Source organism: Anser cygnoides, chromosome 13, assembly GCF_040182565.1.
Source record: "Anser cygnoides isolate HZ-2024a breed goose chromosome 13, Taihu_goose_T2T_genome, whole genome shotgun sequence".
NCBI classification, from domain to species: Eukaryota; Metazoa; Chordata; class Aves; order Anseriformes; family Anatidae; genus Anser; species Anser cygnoides.
The window spans coordinates 11,081,571-11,106,753 of NC_089885.1; the positions used below are offsets into that span (position 1 = coordinate 11,081,571).

At 48.0% G+C, this 25,183-nt stretch overlaps 1 long non-coding RNA gene across 13 annotated transcripts in view; it reads right to left on the reverse strand.

Moving 5' to 3' along the window:
• Positions 1–8,577, reverse strand: part of LOC106037772 (uncharacterized) — a 19,598-nt gene extending 11,021 nt beyond the window's left edge. For 3 of the 13 annotated variants that reach the window (XR_010834780.1, XR_010834781.1, XR_010834773.1), the window contains exon 1: positions 5,391–8,576. This is a non-coding gene — a long non-coding RNA (uncharacterized lncRNA). The other 10 variants (XR_010834770.1, XR_010834776.1, XR_010834768.1 and 7 more) reach the window with 8 other exon arrangements.
• Between the last annotated feature and the right edge of the window lie 16,606 nt (positions 8,578–25,183).

Below are 25,183 nucleotides of genomic sequence, written 5' to 3' on the forward strand. Positions count from 1 at the left end.
CTCTCAGGGCAGAGCTAACCCATGGCTCCGCGTCCTGCAGTGCCCCGGCTCCCTGCTGCTGAGGGGCTTTGGGCACGTTTTGGGTTCCACGTGCCCGCAGGTATGGTCGTTCCCAGAAGCTGTCTGGGCTTTGTGCTGCTCCAGCAGGGCTGCTGATTCCTCTCGGATCGATTCCCCTACTGAAAAGTATTTGGCGAGCTAGTGGATAATTATAGCCTGCAGCTTGCCTGTGGCAGGGTATCGTCCCAGACAGGCAGACGGGTCTGTTTGGGCCCTTTAATAGGGCAGCATCATTTAGGGGGCAAGATAACTGACATCTCCTAGGGCAGAGCCAGGACTTTAGCAGCAAGGCTCACTGCCAAGCCTGAGGATCCCTACATATGGCAAGGTGTTTTGGCAAGACAGTTTCCATCTACATACAACTTTTTAACATACTAGGTTCTCATAGAAAATTACTGGATTTGGGGCACAAAAATCCCCCCGAAATCAGTATGGGCTCAAAGCCAGTTCAGAGCTCTTCTTCTACCACCTAATCACCAACAAACCAATTGCTTTATTAGAGATACCCAAGTGGATGCCTCTGGTTTGTCACCTTCTCCCCCAAGATGACTAGAGGAGTCCGTCTCCTCTTCCAGATGAGAAATAACACAAATAAAGAATGGGAGAGGTTTGCTGCTGCTACATAGGGTCATTCACTCTGTTTCTGGTAGCGAGGTAAGCCCAGGGTACCACGGGTCTGGCTGCAGAGGGTTCCCAGGAGAGGATATTTGCTCAGAGTGGTCTTCCCTCCCAAGAAAGGTCTCCAGGAGCATCCCCCTCAGTACAGGGCACGTACCCAGGCAGGGCCTCCACAGAGGTTACCATCTCCCTCTAGCAAGGCTTGAGAAGTCTGAAAGGGAACTCTTAACTAGAGCATTTGAAACACTGCAATAAATGGGAGAGCTTGAAGCACTGTGCTGCTCGGAAGGTGTCAGGAGCTAAATTATTCTGGAAGCACTGAAGCATATGCTGTCAGGAGCAATCCCGTGTTGGCAGCAAGAGGATGGACAAAGCAGCCCAATAGATCCCTTCTTTCCATCCTAGCATCTATAATTCCTCTGTTAATGACTTGTAATCACATCCTACATGTCAGGGCGCATTTTGATTTCTTGCTTGATAAAGCGCCGGGGCCAGTAAGATCATTCAATTAATTGCACGGTCCAGTGCCTCCCCCCACCCCAGAGCCTCCTGTCCCACATCGGGCAGGCACATACTTCTGCAGGAGCCCAGGGGAAGGGAGCAGAGCAGAGAGAAACATTCATTCTCCTCACTTAAAAATGTAAAATGCATTCAGGACCACGTGTAATAGTGTTGTAAATCTTATTTCCATAAAGCACCTCCAGGGCTAATTCACAAGACATTAATCATATTCCAGCTTCTCCCAGCTGTTAACTCATCTGTAGGGTTTTTAATAAAAGATTGTGTGCATTTCTGAGAGACAGAACTGTACCAACAAGGGCTGGTCTGTTCAGAGCAGAAGTTTCTGTGGTCTGGAGGAACAAAGGCCACTGAGTAGTCCCCAGAGCCCTGCACAGCAGGTTTCGGCCCCCGGCTGAGCCCTCCCCAGCTCTGGCCTGGGTTACCTCACCACCACTCAATGACGCCCTATGGTGATGAGGTTTGGCTAGGGGACAGGCAGTAATATATTTCCAGGTCACTTCCTCCAAGTGCAATCTGATTTATTTCCAGCCAGCTCATTGCCATCACTCAGTGGCAAAACCCTTAATTATTCCTTTAAATCTAACTTCAAACTCCAAGCACTCTCACACCTCCTTTTTGCCTCCTGGAATTATAATCTGGTTGGTGGATAAACACACTGCTTCCTTTTATCCTACCTGTCTGAAAGCTCTCCTCTCCAGGAAAGGCTTCCTTTCATCCCCGTGTCATGCTGAGGAGGTGGTGAGCTATCAGAAGTTGTGGGGTCTGCTGTTCCAGGGAACACAGTTGTCCCCAACCAGAGAATGCCACAGCACATCCAGAGACGGGACGCACCTCTTTAAGATGCTGCACATACAGATCTCCCTTGGCCAGACAGCAAGCGTCTCTGAGGTGCGGCGACAGAGTGAGCAGGCATCGGTGCGCTGCATCACAATGCCTGCTCAGTGTCCTCCTCTGCTCACACCCAACCCGCAGCCCCACGTGCGCACACCCACCCATCCCATGGCCCTCAGGACGCCAGCCTCTTTCTCCTTCCAGAAGCAGCCTCCCAGACGGCCAGGCTCATGCCTCCCCATTGAGTCCGTGGGTTTTTCCTCCAGGCTGCCCTCCTGGTGCTAGCCAGGCAGCAGGTTTGCCCTCAGCCCCTTCCTCCTCAAGCTCCTTTTCCATATGCAAAGCCAGATTTGGGAGGATTGCATTGTTTAACTCCATCCCCTAAATCAGCTTGCTGCTAATCCTGTTTCAAGTGTACTCCACGTTCAAGTGAACATCACTGTGGCTGCAGAAGCCCCTTTCTTTCTCCACCTAATTACACACAATAACATTAAAAGCAACCTCAAGCTGCAGGAACCCAGGTGTCAAAGGGAAAGTGGCAGAAGTTTTCCGAAGGTAGTTTCCTCTCCACTGTGAAGACTATAAAATAATAAAAAACAACCCAGGAGCCACCTGCTTTCATCAAAAAAGGAGAGAGTTGAGCATCTTCCCAATATCAGGGCAGGCAGTTAGAAGTAGGAGCACTTTCTCAAGATAGCACTTCCACCTGATACTCTATTTCTCTTTGAGTTATTTCACCCCCATAAAAAAAAAAAAAGCCAATTTTCAAATGAAGAATGCCACTTCACATTGAAGTGTCCAGGTGTTTAGATCTGTTGTTTACCAAGGGAACTGTTTCAACTGTTTCTTTCCTTTTCTTATAATGAAGAAAGTCAGCAAGTTTGCATCAATTCCTCAAGCTGTGTCTTTAGAAAGAGGAAAAAAAAGAATAACTGTTCTTATTAAATCTAGGCAAGTTCGTCTTTTTTTATGAAAGGACATGAGTAGTAGAAAGATAAATTAAGCATAAATGGGACTGCATTATATTTGGACAGAGCCATAGCGTGATGAGAGAGGTGCCTCAGCGTTTACTGGAGGAAAAAAGGCCTAAAGGCTTAGGAATTATTGTTGGTGGGCAAATAAAGGCTCCATGTTTCAGCTTGTACGGCTTTCCTTGGAGCTTTTCCTTAAAGACCAGCCTCTACCTCCCAACCTTACGATGAACAGTTGTGGTGACAGTGCCCCTATGACTTACAATAATTCACCCCTCCCGTGATCCTGGAGGACCATCCCCAGCTCCTCTGCCAGCCCAGCATTACACAGGCCATTGGAGTCCTCTAACAGGGCTCTCCGGCTGCTCACAAGGTCCCACAGCCTGGCTGGACTTTGGTCCAGCCCTATCACAAGTGATGCAAAGGCGATCGATGTCTGGGCAGGACGCTGAAACCGAAGACTGCACATCTTGCAAAGCCGCCCAGCTGAGGCGGGTGACCAGCATTTGCTGGGAACAAGGACCTGGCCTGCACTGAGGCACACAGCCCAGGGGAGGTCTAACCTCACCACTAAGTCATTCAGGTGTGCATGAGGATAAAGCAAAAAATAAATACCTGAGCAAACCGGAGTCAAAGTGCTGATTGCTGCTGCTGCATTTTGAGTTAAAAGGTACAGTCTGTGCCCCAAGCCCCTTTGTTCACATCTACAAAACTCATCACCCCAGGCTTGGCACTAGGGCAAATGCCTCACCTTGGGACTGCGCCTTCACTTCTTGCCCCCATCTGCAGCTGTCCCCTCAGGAGAGCTGGCATCATCCCTCTTCTCCCTTCTCTGACCCCACAGTGACAGCCCAACACTGTCACAGATTTGCCACTCTCCAAAGAGAGGAGAACGTTGTTCTATCATTAGAAGCCTCTCTCTGAGTAACCCACTGCCCACCATGCTCCAGGCCCCATCCTTCCCTCCTGTTGCATCTCAGCTTAATTTTTAACACCAGAAAACAGCGTTTCAGGAGCAAGTCATTAAGAGCAGGAAAATTAAGAGCATGCGATCTAGCAGTCTGCCCCTACCACAGCTAAAATGGGGCCTTGCAGGTAAGACAGCCTAAAAACAACAACCACCACCACCAATTCTTATTCTCTTTCCCACCTTTCTTCTGCTTTTGTTCCTAAAATATGTTTTTGTTCTAGTATTTCTGTAGGTTCCCTGCTGCCCCACACAGCTTTTTACTATGAGAAAACTGACTCTTCTCATCATTACCAGACAAACTTATTCCCACTGTGAATTTGTTTTCTGCATTTCACCTTGGAAAGTACCCCTCATATCACTGCTGTTATCTGCGTACTTCTTTTGAAGAGTTAAAAATAAAAAAGCCACACCAAGTGCTATTAAGCCTACATGGTATCAGCAGTTATCTTCACGTTTCCCACTGAATGGAGTGGCCCTCTGCCCCCGCTGAAGACCCAGTGCTCCCCCCAAAGCCCCAACACGCCGCGCAGTTGGCAGCCAGCAGTAATTATTTCAGAGCCCCACAGCAGCCACTGAGCAGAATCACTGTGAGCTCTGTGAGCAGCTTAATTTGGTCATCGTGGATAATCTATGTTTTCTTAGCGTTATGTGGTTTAAATTGATTTTGCTATTATTTGCAGCTCCACGGGAAAGAAAATTGGTAAATAACTTTTTTTTTTTTTAAATTGTGACAATCATTAACTGTCAACAGAGCATCAGACAATCAAATTGCCACCAGCAGAGATCACGCTGTAGAAGAAAAAGACCACAAACTCCACAGGCTCTCTTGGGCTAGGCTCAGACAGAGCTGGTACATGGTGAACACAGTAAAAGCCAAACTCTCCTCCCACTTCTGGTCCCCCACAACCACATAAATCTAGTTTTCCTTTGTGAAAAGAGGCATTACCAGCTGGTTCTTGCACTTCTAGGGTGGGCTTCAGGCACACACAGGACTCCAAGCATGATCCATTCAACTTCTTCCAGAAGCTCAAGAGCTGCCTGGCCACATCCTGCATCCAGACATTCAGCAAGCTGCCTGCCAGCTGCCCCATTTAGGGATTACACACTGATACCCACCTCCAGCCCCTCAGTAACACATCTCTAAGAGCCATAGGTGGGAAATGAATAAACAAATAAATCAATGCCCCCTCCAGCTCTGATCTGCAGACTCAAGATACAGCCTAAGCCAACTTTTCTGTTCCCCAAGCCACTCCTTACCTTTTATTTTCTTCTCTGATTTTTCTTGCTCCTCCTCACCACCCCACCCAGCATCGCAGATGAGCAACTCTGTAACCTCAGACTCTCATCTTCACACTGAACCCTCCTGCTCCAACTCAGCCCCCAGCTAATAAAGCAACACAGCACACCTGAACACTCACCTGAAGGCTTGCCTCAAAACACTACTCTCCAAAACCCACCACCAGCCTAACCCTCCTCCTGAAGCAGACTCTGCCTGGTGGGATTCACCCCTTTTAACTCTAACCCAGGACAGCTGCAGCAGACAGGACTGATTGAACAGGGCAGGTGAGCGGCAGGGTGACAGGCAGCCCTGTGTATATGAACACCAGCTCTGCTGAGATGAGGTATTTCTGAAGCATGGAGGGTCCAATCACGCACCATCTTTTTTATTTTTTTCTCCAAATCTGAGATTTTAGGAAGTCAGGGAGAAGCATACCTCCCATTTAGCAAGCGCTGTTCATACAGAAGCATGGCAGAGCTCGATGCCCCTCCACAAAGTATGTGCAGGTATCATACGGAAAGCTCCTACTGCTGCTTGCTGCCAGCGTTAAAATAGTTTGGGGACTGGGACATAACTCTCCTAGCAACAAATACCCTTCTCCATATCGTTCCTAATCTGTGAGTTGTCAAAGCTATCTGTCATCTCCTATCCTTAAGCAATCCACCTTCCATTTCCCTCCAGCCCATCTAGCCGTTTCCTAGCTCGGAAGAGCACACAGCCCTTCACTTACTGTTGCAATCTGCAGCACAGCTGAACCCAGGGCAATGTTCTTCATTTCCCTGAAGACTATATGAAGTCTTTAACCAGGCCAAATACTTTAAATAAACATTTGAAGACATGTTCCCATTCTGGGAATTCTTCAACACAAACAGATGGATTGATAGATGCAGTAGATTAGTTTGGGTACAATGTGATCCAACGTGATACTCGAGTGATTCAAGCGAGGGAACCACATGCAATGCACAGCTTAAAGAAAAATAATAAGTTTTCTTGTCAAGAGCATCGAGACGTTCTGACACTAACCCCCCTGCATACACTTCCCATAGAAATACGCCCTGCTGTAATCCATGGCCAGATGGCCGCAAGTCCCTTGGTGTTTCTCTAAGTGAGCATCATAGGGCAAATCTTGTTCCACCTACCCCAAATTACAGTGATTCCGGGGGAGACTGAAGTGGAGCATTTCCAGTGAGGCCAGTGCAGGACCGATTGCACAACTAGATTTGTCCAAGGAGAGATTTAGAAGCCAGGCGGGAAGGAGAAGCAGCAGATGTATAAATAATAGGCAACTCTTTTCGTAAATATTTATTTGAAAACGGTACCTGTGTTTATCCTCGGAGTTGGAAAGACACACTCAGGGCTTCTAGATCCAGCAAAGCTGGCTGTGCTACCCCGTCCCGGATTTGTCTGAAGGCAGCATCTCTCTCTCCAGGCAGGCTTTTGAAGAGCTGTCATGCCGTGATGTCTGATGTCCAGCTCATATGCCTTGTTCTCAGATGCCAGCCTCTCACCCTTCGTACTCTGTCCTATGTCCCTGTCAGAGCAAGAAGAGCCCCTGCTAAAGCTGCGGCAGTGGCAGGCGCACGGGCTGGGGGCCCAGTGGTCTGATCTCTACGCTGGGGGAACAATGACCTGGTGGCAGCCAGGCGGCCCCTGGTAGCTCTGGTCTGCTTCTTCCTGGCATACGGATTGTGTCCTGGCTGAGGGCTGACACCGACACCTCAGTTCACCTCATTCCCAGCCATTTCACCAAGCCTTCCCTTTAGCGAGTGGTGTCTGGAGAGTTTTGTGGGGAGGGCTAGGACGTGCTTCACCCAAATACCTGCATGGCTTTCCCCACCTGGGGCACCGTCAGCATCCCCACCCTTCCCGTTTCCCTCACCACCCATGAGTCCAGGAGCTGTATTTAAGCTCTGGCACAGTTTCTAGCTTTGCCTTCAACTATTCCTGACTGAAATGCTGCACGGTTAACATATTGCCTTGTCTGATGGTGACCGTGGGCTCGGCAGATCCTCTCCCTGTCACCAGTCTGCCGTGTTCGGTGTGCCGGCCTTGCACCCTGGCTGGTGAGGGCACTGCTGGTGCTGTGGTCACCCGCAGGTCACAGCACGGTTTTCCTTTCCTTGGTTTCTTTTCCTGCCAGATTTCAGAGAGGCAAGATGGGAAAAGAAGGACAGAAGGAAAAAGATCCTGCCCCCACGCTCACACTGCGGATAAACAGCAAAGGCTGAGCCAGGTTGTGATGGTTGTACAAACAACCAGGCAAATCTACAAATTAAAGAAATAAGTCAGCTGGTGCTTGGGGAGTACAACGAACCAGGCTTCCTCATGTACTATGCACAGCAATTTAACTGACCTCAGAAAGATGGAGGGCGTAAGACCGCCCAGCTCATGTGCTTGACCATGAGGGTAGGCTTAGCTCGCGGAAAGCTGCATTTCCAGGGGGCAGCTCCGCTTTGGTGAAAGCCTCTGGCAAACTCCTACTCCTTTCAGTAGCATGCATGGAGAAATCCAGAAACACCAGGCATTATGTTGATGTAGCTTGATGGATTTGTCAAACACATTTTTGCATTTTTACTGTGGTTTTTTTTTTTTTTTAATGTGGTGCAAAATCACGAGCTTTTACTGTGCTTGGTACAGCTTTGATGCCTTGAACTGCTTATAATGGAAACCTGACCTTTAGCATGCTGGTGCCGTATCGCAGCACATTGAGGCAGGGAGTTTGGAGGCAGCGTGTGCCAAGGTTGGGAAGAGAGCAGTTTGCCGTGGTGAGAATGCACAGACCATGGCAAGGAGGTGGCTGCCTGCACAGCGTGGGATAAACGCGGCTTGCTCTGCCTGGGAAATTGGATGCACGCTAGGCTGGGAGGAAATGTATTTGCAGCTCCGTAGGTGAGATGCTGATCCCTCAGGTCCATTAATTAGGGCTCTTCACAACCTGCCTCCGTCCCAAGCTCTTCTGTCTCTGCTGGAGAGGGCAGCCCTGCACAGATCAGGTCCTCAGCATAGCTCAGGGTCTGATCCCTCTTGCGGGGGATTTCTTCCACCTCCTGCCTCTCCCTTTGCAGTGTGCAAGGGCTCCCTTGGTGACTTGGTTAAGAAACTCACTTTCTTCCAGCCAACCTTCGGAAGAGTCCCTCTTGGAGCAATTGCAACTTTTTTTCTCCCGAAGGAAGGCTTTGGCTGACAGCAGCCGCTCCACTGCTGGTGATGACAAGTGGAGAGGAATGTGGGGCTGAAAGTGAAGGAGGAGCAGAAGGAACAGCAATGGAGAGCAGCAGCATTGCAACGGCTTGTTAGCTTTGGCATCAGCTGAACTGGGAACGGGGACATGTGGGAGCAGGGTCAGGGGAAAGGGAACAGCAGAGAAGCTGCTGAATGTCTCAGCCAAGGCTCCGAGTGGCTGCTCAGCACTGGCGTCGCTGGTGCTGTTGTGAGGGCATCTCAAGCTGTTGTTAGTCCCTGATCCTCACAAGCCTGGCCGCAGCAGTGGAAGCAGGGTGATAGCAGGGTTTTCCAAGACATGAGTCAGAGCCCCTGCCTGCTGCCTTCAGAAGCTGGTGGTGGGTGGTGCAGGGGTCCTGCACCCCTGTGAAGGAGGTCAGAGCCTGGGCGAGCTCCTCTCCAGGCCATCACCAAGACCACCTATGTTGCACTGCGTCTCTTTTCTGCACAGCTGAGTGAGGAATGCATAGGCTGATGGGGCACGAAATCATGGTCTCAGTGATGCTGACAGTCCACTCAGATAAAACATTGCTCTGCCTTCTTGTCAGGGAACAAATCAGGAACTCTTCTCAGTCCATACTTGCCACAGAAGCAGATCCTGTGAACTCCAGAGGGATATTGCCCATGTTCACATGGACAGGACCTGTTAGCTCTGAACAGACAGGGATGCTCAGGGAGGCAGAGTACCTTAGTGCTGGAGCCTCCTTCCCCATCACAAATCCGTTTGGCTGGTCCTACCCAGAGGCCATCTGTGGCCTGGCTCATGCTCGGTGGAAAGCAGAAGAGGTGGGGGAGGCGTGGGTGCTCCCTGGACAGCAGCGCGGGAGTCGGAGGCTGTAGGGACTCCCACATGCTCGTTTTGAAGCTTAGCCTTGGCTCTTGGACTCGGTGCAAAGAGCCTCAGCCACCAGGTACACCGACAAGTAGGCTTTAATGGTCCCCAGCAGGCAGCCGTGGCCCTGCCAGGCCTCCTGCAGCACGGTTAGGAAGATCAAAGCTGTCATGTGCAAGTGCCAGCCGGACTGATGGTGACACGGGGGAACGAACACGGTTAAGCAGGAGGTATAAGGCTCTATTTGGGATCCGCCCCTCTTCCCTGACGTCGGTGGGAGCTTAGAGAGCAGCAGCTGTTGATCTGGTGCCGCGTCCTGGGTCGGGAGGGCTGAGGAGCAGGCAGGGGAGGAGGGGGTCCCAGCCCAGGCACAGCACCGTGGGCACCCTGAGCTCAGCTGGGTCTTTTCCAGCCCCTCGCCAGGAGTCTGGGATGGGGACAGGGAATTTCCCTGCGGTGATCCCACTCCTCATGCTGCCTTTGTAACAGACACTTATCGTCAATTAATTATGCATTATTAGCATCCATTATTCACTCCTATTATGTGTACATACATGTGCGGCGCTGAATAATAAGGGAATTACGCCAAATAATTAAATGGCCCTCCACCGAGAAACAGCCTGGAGAGGAGGGAGCGTATCACAAATGGAGGGGGGTTGCTGAGGACCAGCATCAAATGGGGACGGCGGCAAACAGACCGTGCTGGAGGAGAGCCAGGGCAGAAGGCAAGGAACTGGAAGAGATGTATGAATTACATCTGGGTGCACAGACTAGTTTTCATCTGAGTGGCTGAATATACAACAATTCAGAGGAAATTTGGGTCAACGTTTTGGCAAAACAAAATAAGACCCTGAAGATCATTAAAGTCAAGAACCACTTAAATGGTTCCTTCAACAGGAGAAGTTCCTCTATTATCTAGTCTGCTTTTTAATCTTGGGCTAAACAAAATTTGCATCAGTTCTGAAATTTCAAAAAAGGCCATTTCAAAACATTTCAGTTTGATGTCAAAATAAAAATATTTCAACGTGTCCTGCCTGCTTTCAGCTGAAATCGTTTGAGGAATTTGACCCAAATTCCCACACGGGTTGTGCCTACCTCAAAAAGCCAATTTTTTTTTCAGCAATTTAGTGTATTTGTTTTGATTATTTGTGGCATGTTAGGGAGAAGAAGGTATTGCTCAGTGTTCAGAGGACAAGGCACACCACCGGCAGCGCTCAGAGATGCATTTTGCGTGCAGAACACCAGTGCTGCAGCAAAGGCAAAGAGAGGAAACTCCTGTTTTCAGAATCTATCTCAATTGATGGAGATAATTACAAGTGCCACATTCCCAATTTCTTCTTCCGGGAATTCTCTTCTTTAATAAACTCATTCTAACAAATTGATCACAGCCTCTCCGGTGCTCTGCACATATCAAAGCCATTTATAAGATTGAAGAGAACACTTGGTGTGAAAAATAGGAGCCAGCGCCAGACTTTGTGGAGATGTAATCTACCTTCGGCTGTAATACAATTGAATTAACTTGCTTTCCTCACATGCCTGCTGTTTAACATGCTCTTGGTGTTTGTTTCTGAGCTCTGGTCAGTGTGAGAAAACAGAGTCCAAGAATCTCAGGAAATGCAAGGGCCAATGGCACTTGCCCCGTGGTGCTCCCTGCAGTCTGCACCGGAGTTGGGGAGCCCTGGGGAGCTCAGCTACACGCTGTAGTCACCCACCCAATGTCAAGATGTCTTGACTTCAATAGGCTGAGCCCAGCAGGTCAAGCACATTCACGTAAACCTGCTGGAGGGATCCAGGTAGGCGACTGTGTGGTTGGGTCCTGGTTAATTCTGGTCCTTTCCAGTTGCCTTTTCTGGCTGCTCAGTGAAGCGTTTGTAGCAGCATAATTCTAGTAAAATAACTAGACAAAGAGAAACTTTTTCATGGAAGCAGCCAACACACTGAAGACCTTGTTTTCTAAACCAATATAATTAAACCAGCTTCAAAAAGGAAATCAACAAATGCCTAAATGAGGTTTGAACCTAAGCTTTTAAATGCATTTCATTAGACCTATGCAAATGCTGTGAGGATGCCCTAATTTCCTATTGCAATTTAGAGTAAATCCATGTAGAAAACATTAAAATTAACTTGCCTGCCTCCAAATCAAGCACTTCTTAACCCAAGCTGAGCACATCCAGACAGGCATTGTTCCCTTGCAGCAGCTACCTCTCCAGGTAACTGGTGCAGCAGAACCTGAGCGAGGTGGAGGTCGTTTGCTCACCACACAGAGAGCCATGACCCACCCAGCTATTTAATTTGGCCCGTGTCCTTTTAACAGCCCAGGCCATCAGCTGTTTACATGAAGCAGAATACAGGGGTAGGAGTTATCCCGGATTGTTTTTCTGGTGTCCAGTTTGAACAGTGCTCAGTCTAACGTGGGCTGCCCCTTCTGCTCTGTAAGTAAAGCTGGAGACAAGAAGCTGCTTTGCTTTCCTCAGGGAGTCTGGGGAGGAACAGCTGAGGTTTGCAATGAGAGTAACATGTCCCAGGGAGAGAGAGGTCCAAGGCGCAGAATGGCACCTTCGTCTGCTATACCTACAGCTGGGTTTTGGCATAGTCAGGTCCTGTGAGGGGGCGAAAGTCACCTTTCCCCAAGATGCAGGAGCTGTTCTGCAGCTGCTGATATTCCCAGAGTGATGGGACAGGGATCCCCACCCTTCTCCTTCTGTTCCTTGTCTTCTCCCAAGCCTGCATCTCCCCTACCCCCTTTCTACACAGGACAGACTCCATCTGCACAGCAAGTTGCATCAGTTTTACATAACATGAAGTTGCAGCCAGCACAGACACCTGCACAAACCCTCTTCTTGGCACCCCCTGTGCAAGCTCTCAGTGCCAGAAGCACCTCCTCCTGCTTCCCAGTGACAGCATTGCTCATCTCAGGGCTTCACTGCAAGCCCCAAGTGAGGGAATAGCAGCCCCAGATCTCTCCCTTGCAGTCCTACCTCCCTTGGCCAGCAAGGCTCAGGTACCTACCGGCTCCATTTCCTTTCAGACTCAGGAGCGCGGTGCCAGGGGAGCCCCCCAGTGCCCTCAGCTAGGTGGCTGCAGCAGCACCACTGGCCTTGCAAGGGGCTCTGCGAGCTCCTGCCGTGGCCAGGACTGTGACACTACATTCATAACCCGAGAGAGGGATGTGGAGAGCAGGGCACAAAGCCAGCCACCGGCACCACGAGCCTCTGGCTGGCAGGAGCCCAGCGCTGCAGGCAGGTGCAGGCAGGCTGGGGGCACAGGGAGCAGCATGCACCCAGCAGCACAGTGGCTTATCAGCAAGATGCTTCTTGGGGCATCCCACTGAGATGTCAGGTCTGGCTGTGAACAGCAGTGGCACTTTGCAGGCCTGGGACTGCAGAAATGAGCTGCTGGCAGACTGCTTGTGCCCAAGGGGACTTTGCAACGAGCTGGGTGGGTGGCTGACAGCCTGGGAAAGGAGCCATTCAAAAGCAGAAGGAAATAATATTTTCCAGTTCAGGTGTGGTTTTGATGTTGCATATGCATTTTTTTTTTCAGCCAAAATGGGGATGGAAATTTCAAGGGGAAAAAAAATGTTATGAAATGAACCAAATAAGCACATTTGGGCTGTTGAAGCATTGTCCTGGTAATTTTTGTGTTTCATTTCCCAGTTGATCATTTTAATGGCACGGTGCGTTTCCCTCAGAGCCTCTCAGCCCACTTCTTGTTCTCCCCGCTTCGTATCCTTCCCACCAGCTCCACTGCCCCTCTGCCCATCCCCTCGTGCCCACCAGTGCCCCTTCCCTCCCTGGCCCTGGGGGACATGGCTGGGCTGGTTGGGGACTATCACCTTTCTGAGAAACCCCACGGGAGCCTCCAGCAAGGGTGAGCACTAGGACACCCATCTGTGCCAATTCCCCTCCAATTTTGATGTACTTTTCGTTTTGGGCTGGGGAGGAGGGACAAGGGGATTTTCATTTTGCTGCCTTAAACGCATGCAGGCTCATCAGCGACAAGAACATTGCTGTGGTCATTAAAAGCAAACGGAGCACGCTGACTCCCAGCGTCAACACACGGAGGGACAAGGTGAGAGCTGGCAGCTCTCTGGGGAGGCTGTGACTTTTCCAAGGTGGGGGCAACCGGCCTGTTTGAATGAGGTAAAGACATTGCCCAGACTGGCCTCTGGATAAGGAGACCCGACATATCCTGGAAAACAGGGGAATGACCAAACTGTCTGTCCCCAAAAGATAAATAATTGGTGCAAGATCCTCAGCTGGAAAAAAAAATAATAAAAAAATCCTGTTATTCCCTTAGCTTCTCATCACCACTGCTGTTTCACCAATTTAGCACAAGACAAAGCCACATTGACCCAGTCCAGTGAATGTGGCAGCCCTGTGCTGAGCAGCAGGTCCACCCAGAAAGCTCCCAGCACCTTGTGGAAACCCAAGGGCCTCCTGAAGGGGACCCCCAGCAAGGCTGGCCAGATGTCCTCAGCATTGCCAGCACCAGAGAATCAGGGGGATCCCCCTAAGAAGAGCAAACCCTGGAGCTGGTGGGCCCTTCTGCACCCCCAGCTCCAGCTGGCAGCCTCGTGGCAGAGGATATGTTACGTCTGAGATACAGCAAGGTTACATCATGGTGTGGCGAGGCCCCATATTAGCGATGTGTTAGCAAAAAAGCACGAGCACCATGCAGGATCAAGCAAGAAAGGTCAAATCTATTACACCAGCTTCTATTCTGGCTGAAAATACATTCGCTTTTAGCATTAAAAAATGTTTCTCCTGGGGTTAGCATTTTTGTGGCTTTTATGGGAAAAGCAGACCACTGCTGTCTTGCTCTTCAGGAATATTTTTGGATTTTTTAAGGCTCCTGGGGTGCCCAAAGCTAAAAATATCATTTGAGTTTTTGGTTGTTGCTGCTGCCAAAAATAAATCAAAACCAAAACCCCGACAGAATCCCATAAAGGAGAGTTTAAAGGTCAATTTAGAGTCCCCGCAAGACATATTATGAGGGGGAAACCTGTCCTGGAACTCTGCAAGGGCCTGGAGAGGTGCAAGTCCCCCTCCTCCCTGCCAGCACACTCCCTTGCCCACCCGAGCCGAGAGCCACCCATCGGAGGGTGAGAGCAGCAGTGATGGCAAATAACAAAGCTATTGAGGTCCAAAATCTTGGTGCTCTGAGGGCCCGGAGCTGCTCTTCCCCACTCCCCCAGGGCACGTCAGCACCAGCATTTGGGGTGGGAGCACTTGGAGAGGGAGCTGGGGGCACAGAGGGACGAGACGTAACCGTGCAGACAAGGCACAGAAGCCATGGCGGGACATCGCATGCTCCCCCGAACAATCTGGTACACGCAGAGAAACTCATTATGATAATTCTGAGCCCTGAATTTACATCTTTAAAGCTATCATCATAAGGGAAAAGGTTAGACTATTTTTTTTGTTTGTTTGTTCTTTTTCTTATGTGGTGGCTCAGATTAGAGCTGGCACCAGAAGGATAAGCACTGAATCTTGGGCTAAATATTTCATTTCCACAGATGCTGCCATCAAGTTGGTTACAAAGAAACTCTTCTGTACTGTTTTCCTTTGTTGTTGTTTTTTTTTGTTTGCAGGCTTTTATGCTATTAATTTATTTAAATTTATACAACTTTCTGCTAAATATTAGGTTGGACAAGGGAAAAAATAACGGAGCTCAGAAAAATCATCTTGGAAATGAAAGGGGGCAAGTTACAAGGAAAAATTAACTGATGAATTAAAACCACATTACCTCTGCCTTTCTTACAACTTTCCTGTACTCAGCTGATCTGCCTCATGCAAAGACCAAGGAGGGCTTTGCCCTAATTCATGGAAAAAAGAGATTTTTCTCAAGTATTACAAGAGATGGGGTTCCAATTTAGGCAGAAGGGCCTGTGGGCAGGGTCACGGCAGGTCCTTCAGTTTGCTGTTCTTTGTGCCGTGACTTGTACTGCTGATGTCAGGGAGCCCCCCCGGGACGCGTGGGGCTTTCACAGTCCCAAAGACAGGCTCCTCTGTAGTGCTGCACGTAGGTAATGTCTCGTTTCTGGTACCATCAGCAACGGGCGGCTAAAGAAAGAAATGATGCTGAGGAGCCACGGCTTCCTTTTGTTATATTTCAGAAGATCACTATAAAACTTCACATGGGAAATTATGTTTATGCTTCAATGCGGTGAGCAAAAGCATCCCATTTCCCTCTTCTGCCATTCAGGCTAAATTTGGCTCTCCCTGACACTAGTATCTTTGGAATACATCCACTGAACTTATTCTGCCTTTTCACAGTGACATCTGGGAGCAGAATGTGGATCCTTATTTATTTATCAAGGCTCCATGGGTTTGAGATTTGCTGCTGCAGGAGGAAACTTCCTCAACATTTTTTTTCTGCTCAGTTGCGGAGGCTTCACAGTGCTGGGCATAAACCAGCAGCATCCAGAGGAACAGAGCCAATTAGCAGAGACAGGGCTGCAGCCGTCTGCGCATCGCAGCCCTCCCGAGCTGCTGCTGCGAGTGCCAGCTTCCAGGAGATCCAGCCGGGGTCTTTCCTGGCTGAGCAGCCTTTGACGTCGGCGCTGATGCTGAGGCAAGGGAGACACGGATGGATTAAAATAGCACAGCTATTATCAGCTTCACTCAAAATTCTGGTCCAATTTAAATTCGTTTGTCAGGAGAACAAGGAAACTGACTTTTTCTTTGAGCGGCTGCTCTCCCTCCTGGCTCCAGAAGCACCTCGGTGCCAGCAACGGCTGAGCCCAAAGCCTCACAACAGAGGCACCGTTTGGCTTCTGGGGATGCCCCCAGTTTCTTTCTAAACAGAACAAGTGCTGGTGGCTCAAGTTGCGTGTCTCATCGGGCAGCAGTGAGACACAAGAGGCTAACCCCGTCTTCCTGCCCCAGTTACTTTTGGGGTAAAGAACCAGCCCTCACAAGGAGAAGTCACATGGGCTTACTGTGGTCAGAAGATATCCTCAGCGCCAGGAACTGGAATTCCACTTTCACCTTCATTTGGGGGCAAAACGCTCCCTTCTCTATTCCACCCTTATCAGCAACAAAAACTAACAGCACTTTGCTAAAAGTGTCCTCTCTGAAAGCAATTTTCTCGCCATTTGTGCAGGCTGGGGATGTTCTCAGGCTGGCCTTCATGACCTGCCATGTTAGGTTTCCCTTACAAGCACATTTAAGTACTTTGTGCTCCAGAGCTCGAAGACATCCAGTGGAACACCCCGCCTGGTCTGGCCCAGGAGGGCGACCCCAGTGTCTCCTCCTCACCCCTGCTCTCCCTGCCTTGGAGGCTACAGGGATGTGAGAGCTGTGTGCATAAGGTCATTTCTCCCGCTATCCCTCCACACTTCATTGCACGTGGTTCTTGCTCCAGCCCCCCCATCTGCTCTGGCTGGCTGTAAGCACTGGCTTTGTCACCCCAAACACACCCTGGCACCCCCAGCGAGAGCCAGTGCTTGGCGGAGCCAGCTGAGACACCCACCCAAGTGGAAATACAGATGCTGTCTGCACTTGCTGCGTGCCCGGCTGACTGCGGGCCAGCCAGCAGGGGCCTGTCAGGGCCTGGAAGCAAAGCGGTGACAGAATTGCCGTGCAGCTGTCCCCAGAAGGGTTTGGGGTCCAGCAGCCAACCTGGGTCACACCATCAGAGCAGCAGCATCCTACTGCACGAATGCCAGCCATGGCTGCTAGCTGCTTGTATGAGAGCATATCTATAAAAAGATCAGTGTGATAGCTCTTCAGCTGCTCTCTCCAAAAACTGGGGACCTCGCCCTTGAAAAGACACCCAAGAGTGAAAAAAAAAAAATGACAAAAACCCCTGCCTGCTCTATGTGAAGAAGAGTGCTTTTGCCCAGCCCATACACTAGCTGCAAAAACATGCACACTCTTGACCAACCCATCTCACTCAGTTAAATCCCAGAGCTTTTCGACCAGAGCTTAAAAAGTAACTAGGGGAGAAGAAAGCAGGGTGACTGTACCCCTTTGGAAAGATTTGTTCCTTCTGCGGGAAAAGCCCTGGTGCTTCCCTCTCTCCCCAGATCTGGAGGAATTGCCCACACAGTTTTGATTTGGTATTTCCCACCTCTCTCCCTCATTTCAAATCCTTAGGTTTGCCGTACTTTCTGCACTGGAAACAAAGCCTTAAAATAAATTAGAGGAGAAAAGGAAAAGAAAGCTCACTGATCCCCCAATTAGCATGGAGCACTTAAGCAGTCAGATCTTTGCATTTTAATTGTAATCACTCCAAACACAAAAAGCTGAAGTGACAAACCCCAGAGCTAATTCCCGCTGATTAAGTCACTCCCCAGTTCCCATTACAACATTTGTGTAGTTTCTGGTTTAATTCCTTGGCCTCTGGACACAGACAGCTGATAAAGGCAGTTCTTCAGCTTTGCTGTCCTCCCTCCAGCTCAGCGTGCCTCACTGAGTCCTGCTCCCGAGCTGTGCCTGCATACCCGGGCTCTTCCCCTGGTCTGACCCCGGTCCTGGCACCTCGTGGTGCTGGGACAGCACTCAAAGCTGGCAGCATGGGGCGAGGAGCAGAGGAAAGCAAGGCAGGAGCCAATACAGTTCACAACATCGCTGAGTAACACAGGTTACCTGTGTAACACCACCTTCGTTAAGGTGAAGTTAACTTAGGTGGGTTGCCCTGTCCCATCAAGCAATGAGCATCTCCAGGTGCTGAGGTGCCACAGCCAACCTGAGCTGGTGCTCTGGTGTCTGACCACCTTCCCCGTGGAAATTTTTTCCTTTTATCTAATGGAATTTCCTCTGTTGCAATTCTGCCTCTCATCCTATTACTATGAAAATTATTTAGGACCAAATTAAATCAGAGAGAGAGTACGCAGACCCAAGATGGGCTCTCAGTCCTCTGTGAAAAGCAGGGTACACGGCACAGCCTGAGCCTTGAGCACTGTGGGTTCACTCCAAGCGTCAGAGTCAGGCTTCCCGGAGGTTTAGCTCCAGATCAAGATGTGTGTAGCTACGTACACTAACTGATACAACCCTCAGGAAGCAGCCTCTCCGCAAGCTACCCCTGTACAGAATGGTCTCCTCTCTCCAGTACTGTGCAGAGGCACAGCGTTGGGCCTCCTGAGATGGTTGAAACCACCACCAGAAACAACCACCACACACCCCTTTACCACAACAGCTCTCCGCTTGGAGCTAAGGTGCTCTCCTTCCAGCCGTAGATACCCGAGGTAAAAACAGGATGCAAACCAAAACTTATGGCATCTGTCACCACTTTAATTAACGTCACCAAAGCAACATTATGCAGAAGCATGTGTAGCAGGGGATTAATTAATTAATTGCACCAGAACGGTGCAGAAGGGGATGTGTGAAGAGAAAATCAAAAATAGAGCTGCATGCTCTTTGCCTTAGTATCCCTCCATTAGGTCCTAAAGATGCCAGAGGATGTCATCTCTGACATCTGAAGGTGCCAGGGGATGTATTAGAGCAGCATCAAGGTGTGGATCTACAGCTATGAGACCAGTAACGCTCCGTGAAGGAGTGAGGAGAAAGCCTGAACAGACATTGAAGAGAAAAAGAACTGGGAAAACTCTGCAAGATCAGAACAGAGGCTTGAAACATATTTATATCACTCCTTGTGAAGAGGAGTTTGAAGGGTACAATGACTCTTACCCCCAAGCTTCATGACAGGACGTTATTCCGGGGTAACCACGGCCCCTCTCACGGTTGCTGGCTTTTGAAGGACCCAGAGGACTGAAGGTCCGCCTGCACTCAGCTGGTCCCCATTATTCCTGTTGCTTCAGCACAGGAGCCAACACGAAATGTCAAGTTGGTCTTTTGAGCTCAGTAGCAATGAGGTGCTGCGACTGTTGTACAGAAGGGTTTTCTTTGCTTATTGTTGCTTTGTAAATTAGTTCTTTTAATCGAAGGCAGGAGTGTTCTTTACCTAAGAGCAATTCTTGGAAGCAGAAATGTAAGTAGATGTGAGGGCTCAGATCTCCTCAAGCACACATCCCTCTCAGGTCCTGCAGCCGGGTGGAGAGGGCCAGTGCAGCAGGGCTCACGCAGAAGCAAATTCCTCTCTCTGGTCATCACAAGAACAAGGGATGCACGGTGTCACCTCGGCTCTGCCAGTTCCTACTCTGCAGGTGCTCAACCTCACTCAGCATTACGCTTTGCATGGTTAAATATGCATCCCAAACATATCCCCTTTCTGTAGAAGGGGTGGCTTGGGCCCTTCTTTTAGTACATTGTGTTCAAGAATATCAAAGCCCAAAACTGTGGATGATGCTGAAGTTTCATTTCTTCCTCTAAGTAGGGCTGTGCTCACACAAACACATTATTTTTTTGTCAGTCAAAGTAAAGAAGTGATTCTCACAGAAGGGTGGGAAAAGAGCGTATGGCTTTACACTGAATCAGTCATTTCATACAGAAGGCTTAATTCTTTTTTTAGCCCCATAGGAAGGAAAAGGAAGGAAAAAAAAAAAGAAAAAAAGAAGTCAGTGGCCCCAGTCTGTCTGTCTTTTCCTCCTTCCTTCCTTCCTTCCCTTCCTTCCTTCCTTCCTTCCTTCCTTCCTTCCTTCCTTCCTTCCTTCCTCCTGCAGTATTTGTCCTCTTCTGGTAACTATGAATCTCTTCTTTATTTCATTCATACTCTTAGGAGCTTTTCTCTCATTTTTATTTATCCTGTGTTTTGCTGCTCTATAATGTATCCTGTCTTCTCCATTTGCCTTCTGGCAGAAACACTTAGCCAGCTGAGGTTTCCCCATCCTCAGGTTTTCCCCTCCTCCTTGAAAGCTTGCAGAAGTGCTGAGGCTGCAAGCTCAGTCCCCCCAGGATGGTGCGTGGAGCAGGTAGGGTTGCAGTCCTGGGACTGTGGGGGAATCTCAGGTTAATTTGTGAAATTAACTTCAGGCTCAGCAGCTGCTGCTGCTGCTAGTACTTCAAGGGAGAAGGAAAATGCTGATGGTAACAGCTGCCTGTGTGATTTATGAGCAGTACAGAAACATCTAGCAAGCTCCAGAGAGCTGCATATGGAAGGGGATTTTCTTGTGAATGACCTTCTTTGAAAAAAAGTTACTTGGCATGTTTGAGGGGAAATTACAAAAGACTCCTTCAGCAGTGAGCAGTTTCATCTTTCTTTTGCCTGCGTGTGCATCGACCCCCGCCCTGCTGTAAGCAATCATGAGAAGGTGGTGATCTGAAGGGAAAGAAGCCTCTTCTGTAAAAACACTGTTCACTCAACTCCAAGGTCTGTGAAGATGCTTTTCACTATCCCAACATTTCTACATGACTTTGTCTAGGAAGATGGCATGGTGGCAAGTGGGTCAGTACGTGTGCAAAGACATAGGAAAGGAAGAAGATTGGTGAAACATCCTCTTCCCTTTTATCCTTCTTGACGCCATTCTGTGGATAACTTTTTCATACCATTAGGGTGACCCAGAGTGCCCAACAGCTTCCACCAATGCAGTACTCATATTATTATAATAGGTTTCTGTAGGAGTTTCCCCCTGACTCACACAGCAGACACCGTATCCTGCCTCCAAGGAAGTGCAGTGCTTCCCCCCACTCCAGCTGGACAGCTCTACCAGTGAATAAAGTGGGCTGATGTGGTAACAACCCTATCTCCTCTTCCCGCACCATCACTGGAGGGGGAGCAGGCTCTTCTCTGGAGCAGAATCCTTGTAAACTCCCTAGTGAGACCACAAACCCTCTCTGATTCTGCAGTGCACCAGTGGATACAGTACAGGGAATCTGGAGACCCGAATCTACTTTCTATTTTTCTTGTCTCTACCATTCTTGGGTGCTCCTTCTTGCTCTGCTTACATATTTCCCGGGGCATCCACGTGCTCCCGTAGTGTGAATCATCATCACTGTTCCATAACTTGAAGCCAAGTAGAAACTTCATCAAAAAAAAAAATGTAAAAATGAGTACTCAAACACTTTGCCACTCTTGCTTCCACTGGATAACTTACAGACATTTCCTTGTCCAGCGAAGCTCATTAGAAGCATTGTTCAGAGAGTCCCAGATGCGAAAGTTAAATTCTGTGGTGTGTGCGCGTGTACACATATATGTATGTTGTAGTGGAAGGGACCTCAGGAGATAATTAGAATAGAATAGGATAGGATAGGATAGGATAGGATAGGATAGGATAGGATAGAATAGGATAGAATAGGATAGAATAGAATAGAATAGAATAGAATAGAATAGAATAGAATAGAATAGAATAGAATAGAATAGAATAGAATAGAATAGAATAGAATAGAATAGAATAGAATAGAATAGAATAGAATAGAATAGTTCAGTTGGAAGGGACCTTCCAAGATCATCTAGTCTAACTGCCTGACTACTTCAGGGCTAACCAAAAGATAAAGCCTATTAATGAGGGCATTGTCCAAATGCCTCTTGAATGTTGACAGGCATTGGTTTGTACCTACAGGAATAGGTACAAAAATACTGTTGGACACATATTCAGTAGTTATTAGTTACTTGCCTTTTCAGTTCCCCAAAATCTTGTTTTTGACCTAATGTTTTTTAACCTATAGTTTAAAAGCTATTACATGATTAATAAACATTTAATGGCAGATTCCTTTAATTTTTCTTCTGATAACAGGCTCCAGCAGTCACATCAGTGAGAGCTTGTCTCCATGACAGAAACTTATTTTTTGCTTTTTAATTGCAAACACAGCCCTGGATGTATTCCCATGAATCGAAGAACATGTTGCCATGTTTTTTTTTTCTTTTTTCTTTTTTTTTTCTTTTTTTGAAGGACTTAGAACTAGGCTCATGATTAATTCACCAAATCAAATTAAACCAGTTGGCAACTCTGATTTAAAGTTGGCTCATTTTCACTCATCTGACTTCAAAATGGCAGAATGGATTTTGCTCAAACTTTAGAGGAAAAAAGAAAAAAGAGCTTGCCTTTGGGAAAAGGAACGGAGACCAGAAATAGAAATATGGAATTGTAATAGTATTTGTGCGTCCTCTTTGGTCATCCGATGTTAAGCAGAAGAATTGGCTCGCCAGAGGCTCTGCCTGCAGGTGCACGGCAGGGGTGGGATGTCGTTGTCAGGTGATGATGTCCAGGTGCAGAACCAAGACACCGCAGCAATTCCTGCTCCAGCAGGAGTGCAACCAGCACTGCTCTGCAGTGCTGACTTTGTGTCCCCTTCCTAAAAAGAGGCTCCAGTTGTACATGCAGCGTCTGTCTCTAAATTCAGAATTTTAACAAACTGGGCAGCAGCTCCTGTTGTGATCTTCACAGCTCCCTGAGGAGGGTGCTTCTCTGCATAGCAACTGAAAGAGGGATCCAGTTGAAAATGCACTCATCATTCACCAATAAACCCACAGAGTGAGAGAATATACAGTGTGAGGATGTGGGTGGGTGAGGATGGAGCTACCCTGTGGCACTGGGTACATGGTAGATGGGCCATCTCCAAGCAGTTCTGCTGAGGGCTCTGCATCATGCCACGAGGGGTTTGATTCCCACCAAGAAGCTGGCTTTTTCTGCATGGAGAGAGTTCTTTCCTGAGGGTCTGTACAGCAGAGATTTTGGACCAGGAGCATGAAAAGCACAGCTTCATGTCTGCTATATCTGCTGATACTGCTTCTTATTTCAGTGAACTATATTTTCTAATTGGTCATGCACGTTTACTTGACAAGATCTAAGAGAGTGGTGTGATGGATAAATCTGAACTTGTATTGTCACCCAAGTGCAAATACAAGGGAAAGGTATAGGTAGATCTTTTTTTCCATATAATGAATACGGGCTGAAGTTAGGCCCTTCCTTGATACAGTGCAATGAGCTTTAGGGAAGCTCATCTAAATACTGATTTAGGACCTGTAAGTACACAACGTGAATGAGAGTGATATTTTACATACAGCTCATCAGAGTCAAATTTTCATTCCTAAAACTGAGGTGATCATACAAAACCAGTGTCAAGAACAGCTTATATAAACCACATTTTTTAACCAAGAGCTCCTCTGGAGGTTTATTTTTATTTTATTATTTTATTTTATTTTATTTTATTTCATTTTTTTTCTTTTTTCTTTGGCCTAGAAGCCAAAGGTCCCAGACCTACCTGTCTGGGAGGTAACAGGTTCTCAGCTTCATGAAGGAGGAGCCTTCAGCCCCTCAGCAGGCACATCCTGGCATGCTGAGTTTCTTTTGCCTTGTGTTTGCAGAAGCCTGCCCAAGCAGACCCTGCAGCCATGGAAAAGGCCTGTCTCCCTACATAGCTCTTTTGGTGTACGAAATGGAGTGACAGAGCTGGTTGTGGAAGGGTCTGTGAGCTATCTCCAGGCTGTTTGTAACTGAACAGCTCTGTTTGGGGGGAAAAATCCATGTGAGGGATTCAAGGTTGAATCCTCTGGCTGATAGTGCATTTCCCACGGGCTGGTGAGAGCACATGGAACAGTTAATATTTAAACTGTTGACACAGTGCCCGATTTAGACAGCTGCTTCAGCGTCACCCTCGTTTGGAGAAGTGTATTGTCTAGGGGAAAGCCGCATGATCTGAACAGCCAGCACAAAATGCCTAGGCTCCCTCAAACCACGTGGCTGGGCTGCAGCTGAGGCGTCTCAGCTCCTTCTCTCCAGGCAGGGAGACTTCCAAGGGTTTTTCAGCACAAAGTCTATTAGGTTAGATTTCACAAGGCAACTGGCTGGACAACATGTGTGGGTTTTTCTTATTTTTTCCTCCAAAAATCTACAGCTTTTCAAAAACTGTAAGAAAAGTGAAATCATGGTATTATACATGGTATTATCAGAACTGATCTTGAGGATTTCTTCTTTCCAACAGAAAGAATTTCCAGAATAAACCAGTCTGAACATGCTATTAATGTTTTCAAAAACCTTGGGTATTACTATTGCACAACTTAAATGCCCAAACCATTGACAATTCAGAGGAACTTGGCTGTTTTAATCACATAATGGCTTTAGAAAATGTGGAGCTCTACCATTCTTTGCATGTTTCATAGGTTTATTAGCACCATTAATGCTAACAATATCCCTGGTGTTAGCAACAGAAGTCCTTTCACTACCCATAACAGAGGTAGACAGGTATTTAATTTAATGGCGTATTTGTTGCTGCAAACCTATCTTATCTGGGCTTCCAGGAAGGCTGGGTATATACTGGTGCTGCTTACTAAGGATATGGATTAACAAAGTAAAATTGCTGAAATTCTAATTTGGACAAAATATTCCTTATAACAGGATAGAGGATAGTTATCTTGGGCAGTTCTGACCCCTGAAGACTGCCTATGGATGTGAAGGGGTTATTAGTATCTTCTCCTGAACTACAACTGGAAGTAATCATTAAAGCCTTTTCCCTGTTGCAGTATGAGATCTTGCCATGGAAACCCAAGGTACAATAGATTAAACAGAAGAGAACAGGAAGGCAAGGTGAGATTAACAGGGCTAAAATCTCACTTCAAATTAAATGAGACAGGAAGATGAAGTAGCTTTTCCAGTAGCTAAACATATACACAGTTATCTCTTTAATAAAATGAAGGCAGGAGGAAAAAGAACATCACAGAAGCTCTCAGGAGTGGCAGATTAGCAGGAACTGTAACACCATCACAGCTCAAAAGGATTTCTATTGTGCTGCTTCCCTCTGCCTTATTCTCCCATTACTTAAGCATAAACACTGCAGACTCTATCCACTTGTTATTCCTGTTTCAAATATATTGGGTAGTTAGCTTTTACTTTTCCTACTTGGTAGGCAAATTCTCTTTAGTTTGAGCCACTCATCTCTGATTTTGGTGAACAAACCATGAAGGGCTGAGCCCCTCAAGTGTTTGGACACCCAAGACTGAGGATTGGATGTCTAGCTCATGTGTCTGGCTTCAAAAAGCTTTAGCTTTAAGCAAATATGGGGACAGTGGGAAGGAAATCCAAGAAGAGAGGGGGGCAG